Here is a 16,313-nt window from a genome sequence, read left to right on the forward strand (position 1 = left end):
GCTAACATCATACTACTTAAATAATTTTAGATTCCGACCCCCTCTTTTCAAGATCCCATGGACTTAGCTATCGAGGCTTGATCATTGTCGTAGCAACATGAACGAGTGGTTGTTTGGTATTTACAGTGGTGGTGAGTAGTCTTATCCCTTAGACGCCTTTCTCAAATTAGGATATATTATATCTTATGTACACGCATGTTTTGGCCTCCAGCATGATTATATGATTTTATCTAGAGATGATTTCAGTCAAGCATATTTTATCATACATTTGATTAGGCCGATCTGAGATATGAGTACATTGGTGATATATATAGAGATGATTATACTGTTATGGTTTTTATGTCGGGATGATCTCTATCATGAGTATGCATGTGATAGACTAGCAAAATTATACATGGTTAGAGTCGGCATTGCATCATTTTTCTCTCGGTTTCTTTACCACCTAAATTCCTGAGTTGCATGATCTGTTGTCGTACCGGATATATGCATATGATTTATTATGTATAGAAAATTATAAAAGTATATGTGTATGTGATGTGATGTGATATGATGTGATGGCTGAAATGGTATCTGGTCCAGACTGGTACTGGACATACTCTTAGCGTATGGCAGAGTATGGTGATGGCTGATGGTTGTACTCTTAGCGTATGATGGGATACAACTATCATTGATATACCCTTAGCGTATGGCAGGGTATGATTACTTTCTTTTGAGATACCCTTAGCGTATGGCAGGGTATGATTTATCTATAGAGATACTCTTAGCGTATGACAGGGTATGCTCTGAGCTTGTGACATGATGTGTATCGAGTTTAGGGCCGGGTACCGTAGTCCAGCATAGTGGATGATACAGAGTTGAGACGGATGATTGTGATAGTGAGAGATATGTGGATTATATCTGGCTCTGACATATACGATTATCTAGTGGTTGGCATGCACCATGCATCATCATTGATGTGACTAGTATCATTGGATAATAATTGTTATACATGATATGGTGTTATATTCGATGATACTATATGGTAATTTCATCATGTGTTATATATTTTCGGTTGAGGATATAATATGCTCATTCATGAGAATTGATTTTATTCATATATATGTCATTGAGGATACATATATACATATTCATACATGGCATCATGTTGCTTTCTGATTTATATTATCCAGTACATGATTTACTCTCTGTTTGGCATCACTGATTTGGGGTAAGGTCTATTCACTGAGCCTTTTGCTCATGACTCTCTTTATATTCTTTTCTAATCCCCTAAGATATTATGATACGTGATAGCGACTTGAGATATCATGATGAGATATTTTAAAGCAAGGATGAGGTGAGCTATAGACGTGAAGCGGTATAGAAGATAATTTAACCAGACTTTGAGTTTTATCGTTGTTTGTTATATTTGTACCTTATTGTATCAGATGATGATTTATATAATACATGTCAGATTATAGAGCACTCGTGTATCAGTTGTTTAGTCATATCTTGATAGTTTGTTGTGGCCTGTGTGGGCCCTACCAGATTATGTAGTGGTCTAGTATATATTATTATGGACTTGGATATTCATATGTTAATAAGTTTATTTAGTTGATAGTATGATGTATTTGGTGATGGATTATGTGATTATGGGTAGGTTAACATGTTTTATTTAATGATGTCATGATTATATGTGCACAGGAGAGTATCTGTGCGTGACGGGCCCCGCCCGACCTGTCACGTGCGTCGCACATGCCGCGTGGGTGCGTGGGCGCGTGGGCACGTGGGCATGCACGTGCCCGTGCCGGGCGGGGGGGCATTATAATAACAAGTCAATGCATAATAGGAATTAAAAGAAAATGATGCAATGTAGTCTTCAACCATGTAGTCAACATATGCATACCCATGCTAATCTATCACATGCATATCAATGCTATAGATCAACTGGACATAAATTATAATAGTACAATCATCTCTAATCATCTCTATTTATTATCATCATACTCATATCCCGGATCAGCCTAATCAGATGCATGATAAAATATGCTCGACTAAAATCATCTCTAGATAAAGTCATATAATCATGCTAGAGGCCAAAACATGCATATACATAATTATATAATATATCCTAATTTGAGAAAGGCATCTAGGAGATAAGACTACTTACCGCTGATCAGAAGATGCAAACCACGTATCCCTCACATCCGTCAATCAACCGAGTGACAACTCATCGCTAGCAAGGTCCATGGGTCTCAAATAAGGGGTTTGGGATCTGAAAATATTTAAGTAGTAGAATATTAGGTTTAGAATTCTTCTTTTTTATATTTTATTAAATATCTAGATTTAATTATAGATATAATTCTGGTAATATAAATATGCTATTATTATAAAATGCTATCTATGGAATAAGAATAAAAGGTTTGTTCTTTTTATATAAAAGTAGTCTAAGTATATAATTATAAAATAATAATAAGAGGCTTATATATATAATTATGAAAATATAAGTATAGATAAAACCTAATTATAGTTAATCCTTTCGGTTCTTACTCTTTACTTTAATAATCGCTTAATATAGGTAAAATACTTATTATCCGATCATATAAAAATACTTAAAAGCTTAGTATTTATTTTTATATAAAATAGTATATATCAATAAGGTGCTAGAAATACATTATATATATATAATGAAGGGTATATTTATAAATCTCATGAATATAATTAATGAAGCTAAGTATTAATCTATTATATGCAAGTAATATTATATGTAAATATTACAATTAGGTGTCTATAATATAATAAACTATTAATTCTACTAATTATATTATTATATATATATATATATCAATATAATTAATTTTCTATTTAAACTAATTGCATTAGCTACATAAAATTCTTAGTTAAAATGGAAAAAAATAAAGCTAAAATAAAACCCTTGACATAGTGCTAGGCTAAGCCTAGCATTGTTGTAGTCAGGAGACAGCAATTGAGGTAGGAGGAGAAGAAGAAAGGAAGAAAAAGGAGAAAGGAAAAAAAGAAGAAAGGAGGAGGAAGAAGAAGAGAAGAAGAAAGGAAGGACGGGGAGGAGGAGCCAGGCTAGTAGGGAGGGGCTCGGCCGCTGCTGGCCAGCCAGTGGCCGACCTCTCGTCGACAACTCGATTTCGGCGAATCTGAGAGAGAAAGAGAAAGAAATGGGGGAGAAAGAGAGAGAAAGAGAGAGAGAGAAAGAAAGAGAGAGAAAGAGAGAGAGAGAAAGAAAGAGAGAGAAAAAGAGGAGGAAAGAGGCTCACTGACGTTAGTGGAGGTGGCGGCGGCGACAAGCCCATGGAGTGGCGGCGGTAGTAGAGAGAAAGAGAAAGAGTGTTTGAGAGAGAGGGGGGGAGTGAGAGAGAGACCGAAAGAGAGAGAGAGAGCATCTGAGAGGGAGAGAGAATGAAAGGGAGAGATCGATAAAGAGAGAAAGAGGCAATGGTAGAAATGGGTAGCGGCGGCGAGTGGCCCCGGCTCGGCTAGCTGGCCGTAGCCAATTGGCTATGTAATGTGGCACCCCCCTCCCCCCCGTATCATGCAGCTTGCATGGCACTGTGGTCGGCCACGTCGTGCCCAATTTTTTTAAAGAACAAGTTATTACACATCCCTCTTCTTTGGGATCTCAACCACTTCTTCCCCTTCATCTTTATCCTTTGGACAATATTACCTATCCATTCTCATCTCCATTATCATCTATAACCCTAACATCCACTCCACCCGTCACCACCACCATCATCCGTAATATATCATATTTTAGTCATAGTTGTATTTCGAATCTGCAAAATGCGTAAATACAAAAATGTAGATCAGAGAGTTACAGATCGATTCCATTTAGTTCGTAATTTTCTGACTATGGGAGAGAATTTGGTGAATATTTTTCCTCGGTTGTGCAGACTGTTTCCTAGAATAAATTCAGATCTTAAAGGAATCGTTTCGTAGCCTATCATTGGTATCAGAGCTTATCAATTTAGTATCGTAGACCCTATCAAGAGCCTGGTGATGCAAGGCTAGGTGGTGGCTAAACCGCCAATGGAGGGCTTGGTGGTGGTGGATTCCGGTTGGGTTCCTCCATAATCGACCCATGGGTGGTTGTCGAAACATGGCAAAACTTAGTAGGAAGGGGTAGCAAGGGGCTCTTCATTATGGTGTGGCTAAATTGGGATGGGAGGAGCCGTCATCAGTGGAGGGACTCCTAATTTCGGTCGCTAACAAGGTGTAGAAGGCGTCGTTCAGTTCCTCCACATCTCACACACCTCATGGTTGGCTTGCATTTGTTGGATCATCATTTGAAGAGTTGATTGCTCTGACCCAGGGTCTCCGAGATCAGCCCCCATAGGTGGTGGATGACTTAGACTGGTTGTGTGGGTTACTCAACGTCTAGCATTGGTTATCGCATGGGCACTTCCTCCTCCGAGATAGGGTTATCTTCATTTCTTCTCCTCAAGGCCATGGACCTTGTATCCACTACTAATGGAGGTCTAAGATTCAATGAGCTCTGATACCAATATTACAGACTAGATCTGGAATGATATATTCATAGGAAAATTATAAAATTTTAATGGGTGATAGCCTCACGAGTAGGGTTCTTTTAGCTCTAGTTTGAGTGGATTTGGAGTTTAGAGCAACTAGTTGTAGACAAACGGGTGAGGGAAGGTTGAAACGGGGATGAAGCAAATTATCTGATGTTGTGGCAGTTGTCGAAGGGCGGTGGATGGCCATGGAATAGTGGAGGTCATGCGTAAGATGGGTGGCTCATGGAGGAAGCTGGTAGCTAAAGTTTGGAAGCTTGAAAGAGTTCTAGGGTTAAGATATACCCCGAGAAAGTAAATAAAATCTAACAGCTATGATAAAAGATAAAGGCAAAATAATAAATTGACTAAAACCAATATTCATTCAACACCCTAATTAATCCATGGCCTCTCTATAGGACTAGAGTCATATCGAATCGAATCCAATTCACCATATTGGGCTTATATATACAGGTTATTTGCTTTAGTTTAAATCTAAAAGCAATAAGCAAAATAAACTAACTTGACTCAACTAACTCAACCCATGTGGTCGAATCATAATAATCCACCATACTTCTGACACATTGTTCTCAAGGTGATTAGTATGTAATTAGATTTTCTAGCTCATGTCATGCTCATGGGCCCACGAGTCTACATGCAAGTCTGGCTTAATTTGTTGACACAAGCTCAATGTGTCATTCCACCAATCATCCTCGAGCTCACATTTGGGCCCGTGTCATTTCACTAGTCATCTTTAGGCTCGCACTTGGGCCCAAAGTCATGCTCATGAGTTTGGAACTAGGTTTCATGAGGTGATCGAACCAGTTCGTAAAAATTCATCCTGCCTCGACATAGGCTCACTTCATCCCTTCCACCCAATAGCCCAAACTATAACCCTAAGGTGAAAATGATTTTCAACCTAGGAGCACTGCCACAGGTCATTATAGCTATGGTGGCGATTAGGGGTGTAAATCAGACGAGCCTAAGTGAGTCGACTCTTGCTTAGGCTCGGGTCAAAATTAATATTGAGCCCTCTAAAGATATTTAGGCTCGGCTTAGCTCAACTTGAGTTGAGCTAGACTGAGCTTGACCCAAGCCAAAGCAGAGCCCGAGCTTGATTATAGAAGGACAAGGAGGAGGCAGCGGGGCGACAACTTGTTGGGGCTGACGAAGAGGAGAAGGCAACAATGGCTTGTCGATGGAGGACAGTGAGGCGGGGCGAGGAGGTGAAAGAGGAGACTATGGGACGGTTTCTTGTCGATGGAGGATGAGGAGGTTGAATGAGGAGGTGAAGGAGAAGGTATAGGAGGAAGATGAGGAGGCCAATGCCGAGGTCAAGGTCGAGTTGATAGAGGAGGAGGCTCACAGAAGAGGTCGGATGAGCCAATTGATGGAGGAGGAAGAGGAAATGAGGAGATTGGTTGTTGGGTTTGTTGGGAGTTTTTTATATTAGATTTAGGGTTAGGATTACATAGAGATAGGATAATAATAGCCATTAGATCAAATATCTAATGGTTATAAATTTATTTATATATATATAATATATATATATAATACTAAATATTATATTTAAGCTAAGCTTATCGGGTTGAGCCTACGTGAGCTAGCTTTAGCTCAAGCTCAGCTCAAAATACAAATCGAGCCTTAAAGTAAGGCTCGGGCTCGACTCGACTCAAGCTAAATCGAGCCGCTCGTTTATTTTGACACCCCTAGTAGCGATTGGGTAGGGTTGCTGGCCAATGATAATCAGTGTTCAGGGAGGGGGGTTTTCACGGCAGCGAATGGTAGTGAAACCCAAAATCAAGTTCGTGTTTGATTTACTACAGGAGCGGCTATGGCACTTCGTCGAGGGTCCACTAGCTCCTAGTGGATTCGAATAGGGCCATGGTCCCACTATAGTGTAGCCACAACGATGAAGAGGCCAATGGAAGGCACCCTGACATGGCTTAACTTGAGAGATATCACGACGAGTGTGGCCATCGGGTTCGACCATAGGATGGTTGTCAATGGCTACGATAGCTAGAAGGCTCGCCATGCCATCGGTGGCTGTAGAAAGGTCGAACTCACGGCCACATGTTGCAAGTTCACTATAGTGTGGAGGGTTGTTGATGGTGTTTTTCTCGCTGGTGCTAGCACGAAGGGTGGCCATGGTGATACAATCTCCCGTTAGGCTAAGGTTCGACCTATTCCGTTTTCAGATCTGGACAGAATCTAGCACGGAACTTTGGAAATGGATCTTGGAAGATTCAGCCATCAGATCAATGTGAAATTTTGATATGTTATAGCCCTGAAAAAGAGATTTCCAACAAATCTAATTTTAGAGAAATCGGACGGTGGGATCTCGAGATATCATCCGAGAAGTAGATAAATATCAAGGAGTCCGTCTATGGATCCGTGGATGGAGGCACGAGATCCTAGGTGATGATGGATGGTGGTAGACCGGCAGTAATAGGGTGGCACCGGTGAGTAAGTGGTGGTGGAAGGATTATGAATGATGAAAGGGGTTAGGGCAAGGTAATAGATAGATTGGAAGAAAGAGAAGGAGTGGGCGACCCCTAAGGGACTAGGGTGAGTGGCCGGTCGAGGGAGGTTAGAAGTGGCGGCGCCGGGGAACGAGAGAATGAGAGAGAAGAAGAAGAAGGAGACTAGGGCAAAACTCAATTCATTAGAGGCTAACCAAACTATTTAAAAATGGCAATTATTAATTGTAGAAATAGTGGATTTTTGCCGATCGCGTTCAAAAGCGTCGAATGCACATTTTATGTTCTCTGTATTTGCGAACTGATGAAGGCATTTACAAATGAGTTTGAACGCACCCCACCCGCGTTCGAACGTGACATACGAAAAACTCCACGTTTGAACGTGACATAGAGAAAACTTTTTTTTTTCTGAAATAAATAGTAAAACAAGAATAAAAGACACCCCTAAAGTGTATCCATGCTCGAGACGATATCGGTGAAGTCTAAATCATATCACATGGATTAGGTGTAGGTGGTCCAAGGAAGTTAATCGCGGTGGAAGCTTGAATCACCGCCAATGGAGAGATAGGATTTTGGATCATAGCTTCCATCGTGGCTCGAGAAGATAGTGATGGGCCCATCATTAGAGGCTACTTCAATGTCGTGCCTGCTGCTAGGAAGGTCTACTGCGGTGATCAGAGGTCCATAGTGGATGGAGGAGGGGTTATGGCCTCAGTTTGGGCCAACAATTTCCCTCCTTCATGGGTTGGATTTTTCTTACTCTGGAGGGCCAGTTCCACCGTGGCCAATGATACTATTGAGTCCTTAAGGGAGGTCTGCATCTCCTTCAAGTTCTCCTTCAAATCGATCAATTTTTTTTAAATATCACCTTCACCCACGCTGGTGGCTTGTCGATGGCTGGTGGTGGTGGCATCGATAGACTTTCACAGTGATGGAGATGAGCTCCTGGTCCTCCATGGTAGTGATCTCTCTCGAGTTTGCCTTCGATTGTGTGTTTACATCGACCAAGGAATCAGGCTCTGATACCACTATTATAGACCCTTCCGATCAACGATTGAAGGTGTCTTTAAAACAAATGGTGAGAGTCTGAATATGGTCTCCAATTCACGATCCTTCCTCTTGTTTAGAAGGTAGGTTTACGATGAATCTTCAAGGTTAAGAGAGTCATTGGGATTTAATGGATGGATCAGAATAAGATTTAGGGATTTGATAGATCCAAGATGGAGGATCGAATCTATTAGAATGAATCACTGAAATAGTGGCTGAGTGGTGCTGTTGCTACTTAGCTAGGGTAGAGTGACAATGGTGATAGTGGTGCCGTTTGGTGGTGATGTAGAGCTGTAGGGGATATTTTAGGGAAGAAGGGAGGAGGGAGAAGGTGGACCATTCCTTAGGATCATAGGTGTGGTCAGACGAGGAGGTAGACGGCTTGGTCGGCCGAGGGTGGTAGTTGGCCAAGCATGGTGATGATGGACGAACAATGGAGGAGTTAGAGAAAGTAAGATATCGACTAAGTTTTTTTAATAATCTAAGCATGCCTAACTCATGTGCACGTCACAACATTTATAGGTGGCTCTCTGACTTGACTCGGTTAACTGAATTGAACAGGCTTGAGTTTGACTAATCCACATAAGCAATGACTAATACACATAAGCAAAGGACTAGAAAGCAAATGCACCTAACATAGGGTTAAAATAGTAAAAGCAAACTAATAAGCAATTACAAAGATAAAATAATTAGATAACTAGCCAAAGGGATGAATGTAAATATCCCTGACCTCTCTCTCTCTCTCTAAGTACGAACTTAGCTAGTGTGCACTAGTTGAGCTCTCAAACTAGCATTAGGTAATACCAAGACAGGGTTCGCTCTTTGATATCAATTGATGTAGCCCAACACAAGGGTGCACTCTATCCAGGCTAGATTGGCAAAAAGGGCACCCTAATTTGAATTGGAGCGGTGCACCCTAAGGCTTTTAGGTGTGCATCGACTAGGATGATCAGGTTAGTGATTGCGTCTCAAGTCAGTTGGTCTGTGACCTAAGGTTAAAATGCCCAGCAATGATGGAGACAACCCTTTGAGGGGTTGTAGCAAAGCTAAGAGTAGTGTAGAGAATGCAATATTTTACCTTATGGCATCGTCATATTTATATTATGCATGTGTATATACTTTTATTTATTATTAGTAATGCAAGTAGCACATGTTAACTTTACTTGTTGTTCGACATGGTCACTCGTATCTTGATTCCTATTCATATCCTTAGCCATGATTATTTATGATAGCATATATATATGATAATGATGTGTGTTCCATTATGCTTGTTTGTGCGGTATAATATCATGCTACTTGCACATGTTCACGATCATAAAGGAAGTAATTTTTGCATCTCGATAGTGTGATGAAGTAGAGCCAAATGCTTGGAGGATAGTATTAGGTGCGATGCTGACTTATGTGATGGGCTTATGACTGAGGTCCTTAGTTTGTAGTAATAGATAATCAGTCATACTGTTCATCGGATAATAGGCTAGTGAGTTACTATTTGGCTTATGGGCGTGGCCCTATTAAGTCCAAGTGAAAGACTTGATAATCTGAAATGATGTATATCTAGTTATATAGTGTTGCTATGGTCTATGGGCGGAGCTCGGTGTGAGCTTAAGTTTGAGAACATAATAGTCCGGATTGATACATATCATTTTATGGATTGCTATTGTAATTACACATTATATGAACCTAATGAGTATGTGGTGCTATTGCATTGATTTTCATTATGATGTGCATATTTATTTTACAACCTATTACTTGAAATGAAAGAAAAGTTTTAACCAACCTACTCCTAACGGTCAAAGCAAGCCCTTTAATTCAATTCTTCATTCTTTAATTCAGAATTAATCCAATCTCCCCAAGTACTATTATTGCATCTTTTTTTCATTATTTTTAGACTGTAGAAGTGGATACTTACTGGGCTTTATGCTCACTATCTTTTTGTAGAAATAATTTTAGATTAGTAAATGAGCTAAAATTCGTGGAGGAGAGTTGGCAAAGAATTGTCTTATATTTTTCTTAATTATTTATTCTTGTAAATTAAGCTAGATGACTTGTGGCCCCTACGTGAACACTTGTATATATTTTTAGATATGTATTTTGAGACTTATTGTGACTTTTGGTGTTATAAGCTTCTTTTGTTTATGTTATTTATAGAAATATGAGCTTTTTTTTTCAAATATTTACCTAAACTGAGGTCTCTTATTCAGCACATCGCTTATTCTCTTTATTTGATACTTGCTATACTTAAAAATGGAAAATTGTCTTTTGCTTGATTATGTGTGTGAGTTTTTCATCTTATTATCTTCCATTAAATCTATATTCCTTCAATTTTTAATTGCATGAGTTTAATGTTTGTGGGTAACGATACTCGCCCATCTAACCAGTCGCACTACATTCCTACAAGGCATGTTGAGACAAATCCCATAACAATATTTTTTTTAAGAAATTTTCTATATAAGAAAAATCCTAAAAAATACCTAGAAATACCAAAAAAAGGAAAAAAAGAAAAAAAAACAAGAGAGAAAAAGGAAAGAATATAAAAAGAAGAAGCTATTATATATAGCTAATCATATTGACGTGGCTACTCTATGACTCTTCCTTATTTAAGTTATTTTCAATCTTATAATTCTGAAATAATTATATTATTTAAATATTAATTTATTCAATCTCATAATTTATATATCTTAGTAATTATGTAATTGACATTTCATAATTATATCCGGCTAAGTTAGATATGAGTAACATTTTTAAATTGTAATTTTGATAGAATTAGAAACAAAGAATAATATTCATTTACCAACGTGTAATACTAAATATCCTTGATTACTTTAAGAATAATGCTAACTCTAAAATAGATATTCTTATTTATTATTCTCAAATAGTGTCTTTATTTTATTTTAATAATAATTAATTTTATGTTTACTTGTATTCTAAATTAAAAGTATAATAATTATATTTGATGTGATATAAAGTGAAAGAAAAGATAAATAAATATTATTTTTTATGAATTACTATGAATATTATTTGATTTGATATAAAATATGTTGGTGAGATAGAAATAGTAAATAATTGGGTTAGTGCGTGTGGTATAACAATATAATTTTGATAAATAATATTTGTATTAGGTTATCATAATATTTAGCTGTCATTAAAAAAAAAAAAAATTATATTTTAGAATAAGAAAAAAAATATTGATGAAGTTGAACGGGGTAGTACATAATAAATTCTACCCGCCCCGTTAACCCATCTCATAACCCTACCCATCTCTCCATCTCTTCCGCAGTCCCTTTTCATCGACCGCCTCCATCACTCTTCAAAACCTACATTTCCATATCTCTCCATCTTCATCCATCGCCTCCACCTTTCTCCCTCTTCACCGGCGTCTACCCCTTCCGTATATTACAAGATAGAAAGTTGCTCTCTTCTACGCTTCGCCGCGGCGAAATCCATCTCCCACTTGCTGCTTCCTCTCTCTCGTGCTCGAATTCCCCTAGTTCACCTCTAATCCAGTGGGCTTTTTTTCTCACGTTCACTCCCTCGGAGCTCTTGTATCTGCCTTTCTTATACTTGTCGTATTGCCCAATAAATTTCGAATGTACTCATCTCGTTTTTCTTTCTTGTTTTTTGTTTGTAATAGTTGAAGGTGCTTCGGTAGTTCCTTGAGGAAAAGGAACAAACACTTTGGGCTGTCCGTTAATAATTATCTTAGGGACAAAAAATCAATTTTTTTACTACGATTGTCTGACTCCTTTTTTCAATGAAATTTGATATATTATTGATTTTCTAAATTTTCCTTTTTTATAATATAGAGCCTGCAGGAAATTGAGTAGGCATCTGTAAATATGAATTTGGTCTCTTTATAATTATACTGGTTTAGGCATGTATTTTACTCTATAGATAGGATGAATTGAGTTGAATTTTGTCATTAAATATTGTCTACAAGAATGTATTTTTGTATATATTCATCGATTCACAGCAGCATATTAAATTATTTGTATTTGTGCAAGTTCATTTATAGTTGTGCTCCATGAAGGTGAGTTTGTATTCGTTTAAAATCTGATCCGTATTTGTATCTATTTAGTTATGATATAATTTTAAATTTTATTATCTATCTAACATTCAAATCCATCAGCAAAAATATGAATTCGGATATGGGTTGAGCACTCTCCAATTAAAAGTCCTAGCTCGATCTGCTTGGGTCGAGCCGAGTTTTCTCCAACTGCTGAGCTGTTGGTCAATGTCTTCTTACGGACCGGAGACCGTTGAACCATTGGCCAATGTCTCTTTACGGACCGGTTTGGAGTTGGTCCTTGCAAAGCGAGAGACGGAGGACAAGTTGACCATGACTACCCTAGTTCGAAGGGATTGATGTACACCTTCATGTAGGGTTCCGCTAATTGCCAATGTTTGGACTTTGAACCATTGGCCAATGTCTCCTAACGGACCGGTTTGGAGTTGGTGCTTGCAAAGCGACAGATCACAGAGACGGAGGACAAGTTGACCATCACTACTCTAGTTCGAAGGGATTGATGTACACCTTCATGTAGGGTTCCGCTAATTGCCAATGTTTGGACTTTGGACTTGCCTGGCGTTGGCTGGATGAGGGAGGAATGTTGTGATAGTGAAGTATTTAAATCTATTTTCTTTCCATTTTTTTATTATTACTTGATAATAGGATGAGTAAGGGTTTGGAAAAGATGAGGCTGCCTTTGGTGATGGGACTCTTATTGATGTATGATGGGGATCGAATTCTTGAAGGCAGTTTGACAAATATCTATGTTGTCAATCACAAGGCAAGTTGTGCTCTCTCTCATTTCATCCAGTTATTGCTAATTATCTGTATTCGTTTGCTTATTTGTGTAGCTATCTGACTTGTAGTCTATAGCATAGGTTGGGAACCATTTCTAGATGGAATTTGATTAATTTTATTTGGAAATGAATTATGCTGTTTGGAAAGTAATGAAATTGAAAGAAATTTATCTAATCTTGTTATTTTGAACTAGGGCGCAATTCATTTTGTTATGTTCATTTTCCCTATTTCATGCAGTCAATAAGAATGTAACCAAATTAGTTAGTTTTGAAATTTGGAGAAATTAACTTGGCAAATGAAATTTCATCCAAATCTGACCTATATCGGATATCAGTATGTATATTGAAATCCATCTAAATTCACTAAAATCAATTGAAATCTAATTACTCAATGGGCCCAAATAGTAGATTTGGAGAAACTGAAATTCCAAATCTATTGCATTCTATTGTTTTGAGGATACGAAACAGGGTCACTTCCTGATTAATATTGGTTCTTCTGAATTTGTTGTTCTATTTGAGCTTATCTAACTTCTACGTAACATATCAATTTTGCTTTAGTATTACTCTTTGATACTTAGTTTGATTGCACAATCACAGCTGGCAAATCAAAGCAGAGATGAGCATTCATCCGATCAACAGAGAAAGTATATGGTTGAAGTGCAAACTGCTTCAATAAGTGATGGGGTCCTTCTAGGCGTTATGCGTTGGTTGGTGATTGAGTAAAATCTTGTCTCATGTTATGTACATTGTCAAAAAATTTCCAGTTATTCATTCTATTTTGCTCAGTTCTTATTAATTATGTTATTCCAAACTTGTGCTAATCTAGGGTCTGCTCTAGTACCGGAATCCTGCTTTGAGAGATCGCACCATCATGCTCTGAACTTTTGAATCTGTTACCCACTCTCTTGATTCCTATAAACCCTTGCATCTCACTGCTGCTCTCGTTCCACTCAAACCCTAGCAAGCAGCCACGAACACTACCACTTGTGATCGCATTGTTGATTGCTTTTGTCATTAAAAAATGGGGTAAGCTTGAGCTTTACGTCTCTTCGATCTATTTTTTCTAGGTCTTATGGTGGATATTGCATTCTAGTATGGATCTGGATGCTAATCCAGTTCCTGAGTTGATGTGCTCCATTGAAGCAATGCAGTAGCTATTAATGTTTTGAAGCAAGATGCTTTGCATTAAGTTCGTCATTCATATGATTATAAGAAAGATTTAGATTATTAATGAATAGCGGGGAAGTCTTGAGATCTAGAAGTTGGTGGTGTTTTCATTTGATGTTAGTATGTTACTATTTTTCTTCAAATTATAATTTTTTAAGATCAGTGTTGCAGTTAACATTGCTAATGAGAATTTGAGTTGCATAGTGACTTCACTGCATATGCTTATGGACGGTCCGGTGCTGATTCAACTTTGAGATATCAACACCTAACATTAACATAAGCTACATATATCATATGCTATTGCCTGATAGTCCTCAAAAACTTCAAATTTGAGGGCTTATACTTGGTATCTTACATTGAAAATTTACTATATTCATGGTATTTATAATAAGACCTGACGATTAGAGATTAAATCAATGGAATGCTCGTGTCGACCGCAGCACAACACGGCACAACACGTCGCGGGATTTGCTAGCCGTGCTGCAAGAGAGGAAAAGAAAAAGAAGAGGAAGACTAGTAGTGTTTCGTTGCTACCATTGCTCACCGTCACCGATGACCTTTGGCATGACAGGAGATGGCCATGGCCAGGTCAGTGGCGACGTGAGTGGTGAACAATGGGCAGGTCAGTGGCGACGTGAGTGGCGAACAATGACTTCAGTGAGACGATGTGTTTTCATTTGATGTTACTATATTTCTTCAGAGTTATATTTTTTTAAGATCAGTGTTGGCAGTTAACATCGCTAATGAGAATTTGAGTTGCATAGTGACTTCACTGATCAGTCTATATGCTTATGGACGGTCCGGTGCCTGATTCAACTTTGAGATATCAACACCTAACATTAACAGAAGCTACATATATCATATGCTACTATTTGATAGTCCTCAAAAACTTCAAATTTGAGGACTTATGCTTGGTATCTTACATTAAAAATTTACTGTATTCATGGTATTTATAATAAGACCAAACGATTAGAGATAAAATCAACTTGTTTATTTATTTGTTATATTCTTTCTCCGCCCTCTTTACTCTTCTCTGGTGCACCCAAATAGGACAAGCCTTGCTACACTTCTATTTTTTGTCTTTTAAGGCGTTTGGATATGGATGTAGTTTAACTGCTAAATCTGGTTAGAACTCTTATTCTTTAAATTTGAATAAGGTAACATAAATCGGTTTAAAAATTATGGTGTTTGGTTGTAAATCAGTTTAGTAGTATCATGATTATATTTGATATGAGAATTTATGTCAAATGACTTTAAAAAATTTTAAAATTTTATATAATTAAAAAATAGTTTAATTCGATCCTGGCAATTGATCTGTTTGATATGTATTGTTTTTCTCGAAGGCCATCCTGATTTTGTTAATAACTTTGTGCTCGAGTGGGTTACTAATCTGATAGTTAGGTTGGCTAGCACAATTTACTGGACACATGGATCGCGTAACAGTCATCCAATCACTACTTACACGTATCAGAGCATCCCTGATTTGCCCTAGAATCTCTTACCCACTTCGAATGCTAAGATTGCTGCGCTGATCACTTTTGTCATTCAAAATTGGGGTAAGCTCGAGGTGTCCCCTTGATCGATTCGTTCTAGGGTTCATGGTGGGTACTGCAATGTACTATGGATTTGCATGCCAATCTGGTTCCTGATTCGATTTTCTACATTGAAGCAATGCAGTAGCTATTAATGTTTTGAAGAAAGAAGCTTTATATTAAGTTTGTCGTTTCATTTTATTAGAAGATAGAAAAGTCTTGAGATCTAGAAGCTGGTGTGGTTTTCGTTTGATGTTTCTATTTTCTTCATGTTTTACATGGTTAACGAGAATTTGACTTGTATAGTGACTTCACAGCATATGCTTATTGACTGATTCGACTTTTGAGACATCAGCACCTAACATTAACATAAGCTGAACTTATCAGATGCTATTGTTTGATAGTCTTTAAAAACTTCATATTGAGGGCTTATACTTGGTATCGTACATTGAAAATTTGTTGTATTTGTGGTAGCTGTTGATACTTGATACACTAGAATATGTTACAGACTGGACTGATATGGGGATGGGGGGACTGATATGGGGATGGGTTGGTTATTTGGATTGAAGGGAGATCTTGATGGTGGTGGAAAGGAAGGAGAAGATGATATGTGGATGAGGATATTAGCGAATAGAGATTAGGATGAAGGGAAAGAAGGGATTGCTCCTAGAGAAATAGGTTCGCAACAAGCGGGAAGGAAGGTCTAACTAATGAAGGTTAGGGGATGATGAGAAGTTAGGGTAAGAAGGAAGAAGAGAGAGATAGAGAGA

At 38.0% G+C, this 16,313-nt stretch overlaps 1 long non-coding RNA gene across 4 annotated transcripts; it reads left to right on the forward strand.

Moving 5' to 3' along the window:
• The first annotated feature begins 11,314 nt into the window (after positions 1-11,314).
• Positions 11,315-14,790, forward strand: LOC140797379 (uncharacterized). 4 transcript variants are annotated; one of them, XR_012110629.1, is made up of 4 exons: positions 11,315-12,828; positions 13,442-13,563; positions 13,671-13,870; positions 14,452-14,790. It is a non-coding gene; the product is annotated as an uncharacterized lncRNA (long non-coding RNA). The 4 variants fall into 4 exon arrangements; XR_012110630.1 differs by having other exon boundaries at positions 11,317-12,828; positions 13,442-13,585; XR_012110631.1 differs by having other exon boundaries at positions 11,317-12,828; positions 13,442-13,580.
• Positions 14,791-16,313: the final 1,523 nt, after the last annotated feature.

Source organism: Typha latifolia, chromosome 1 (genome assembly GCF_019914945.1).
Source record: "Typha latifolia isolate L0001 chromosome 1, TyphaL0001v2, whole genome shotgun sequence".
NCBI lineage: Eukaryota > Viridiplantae > Streptophyta > Magnoliopsida > Poales > Typhaceae > Typha > Typha latifolia.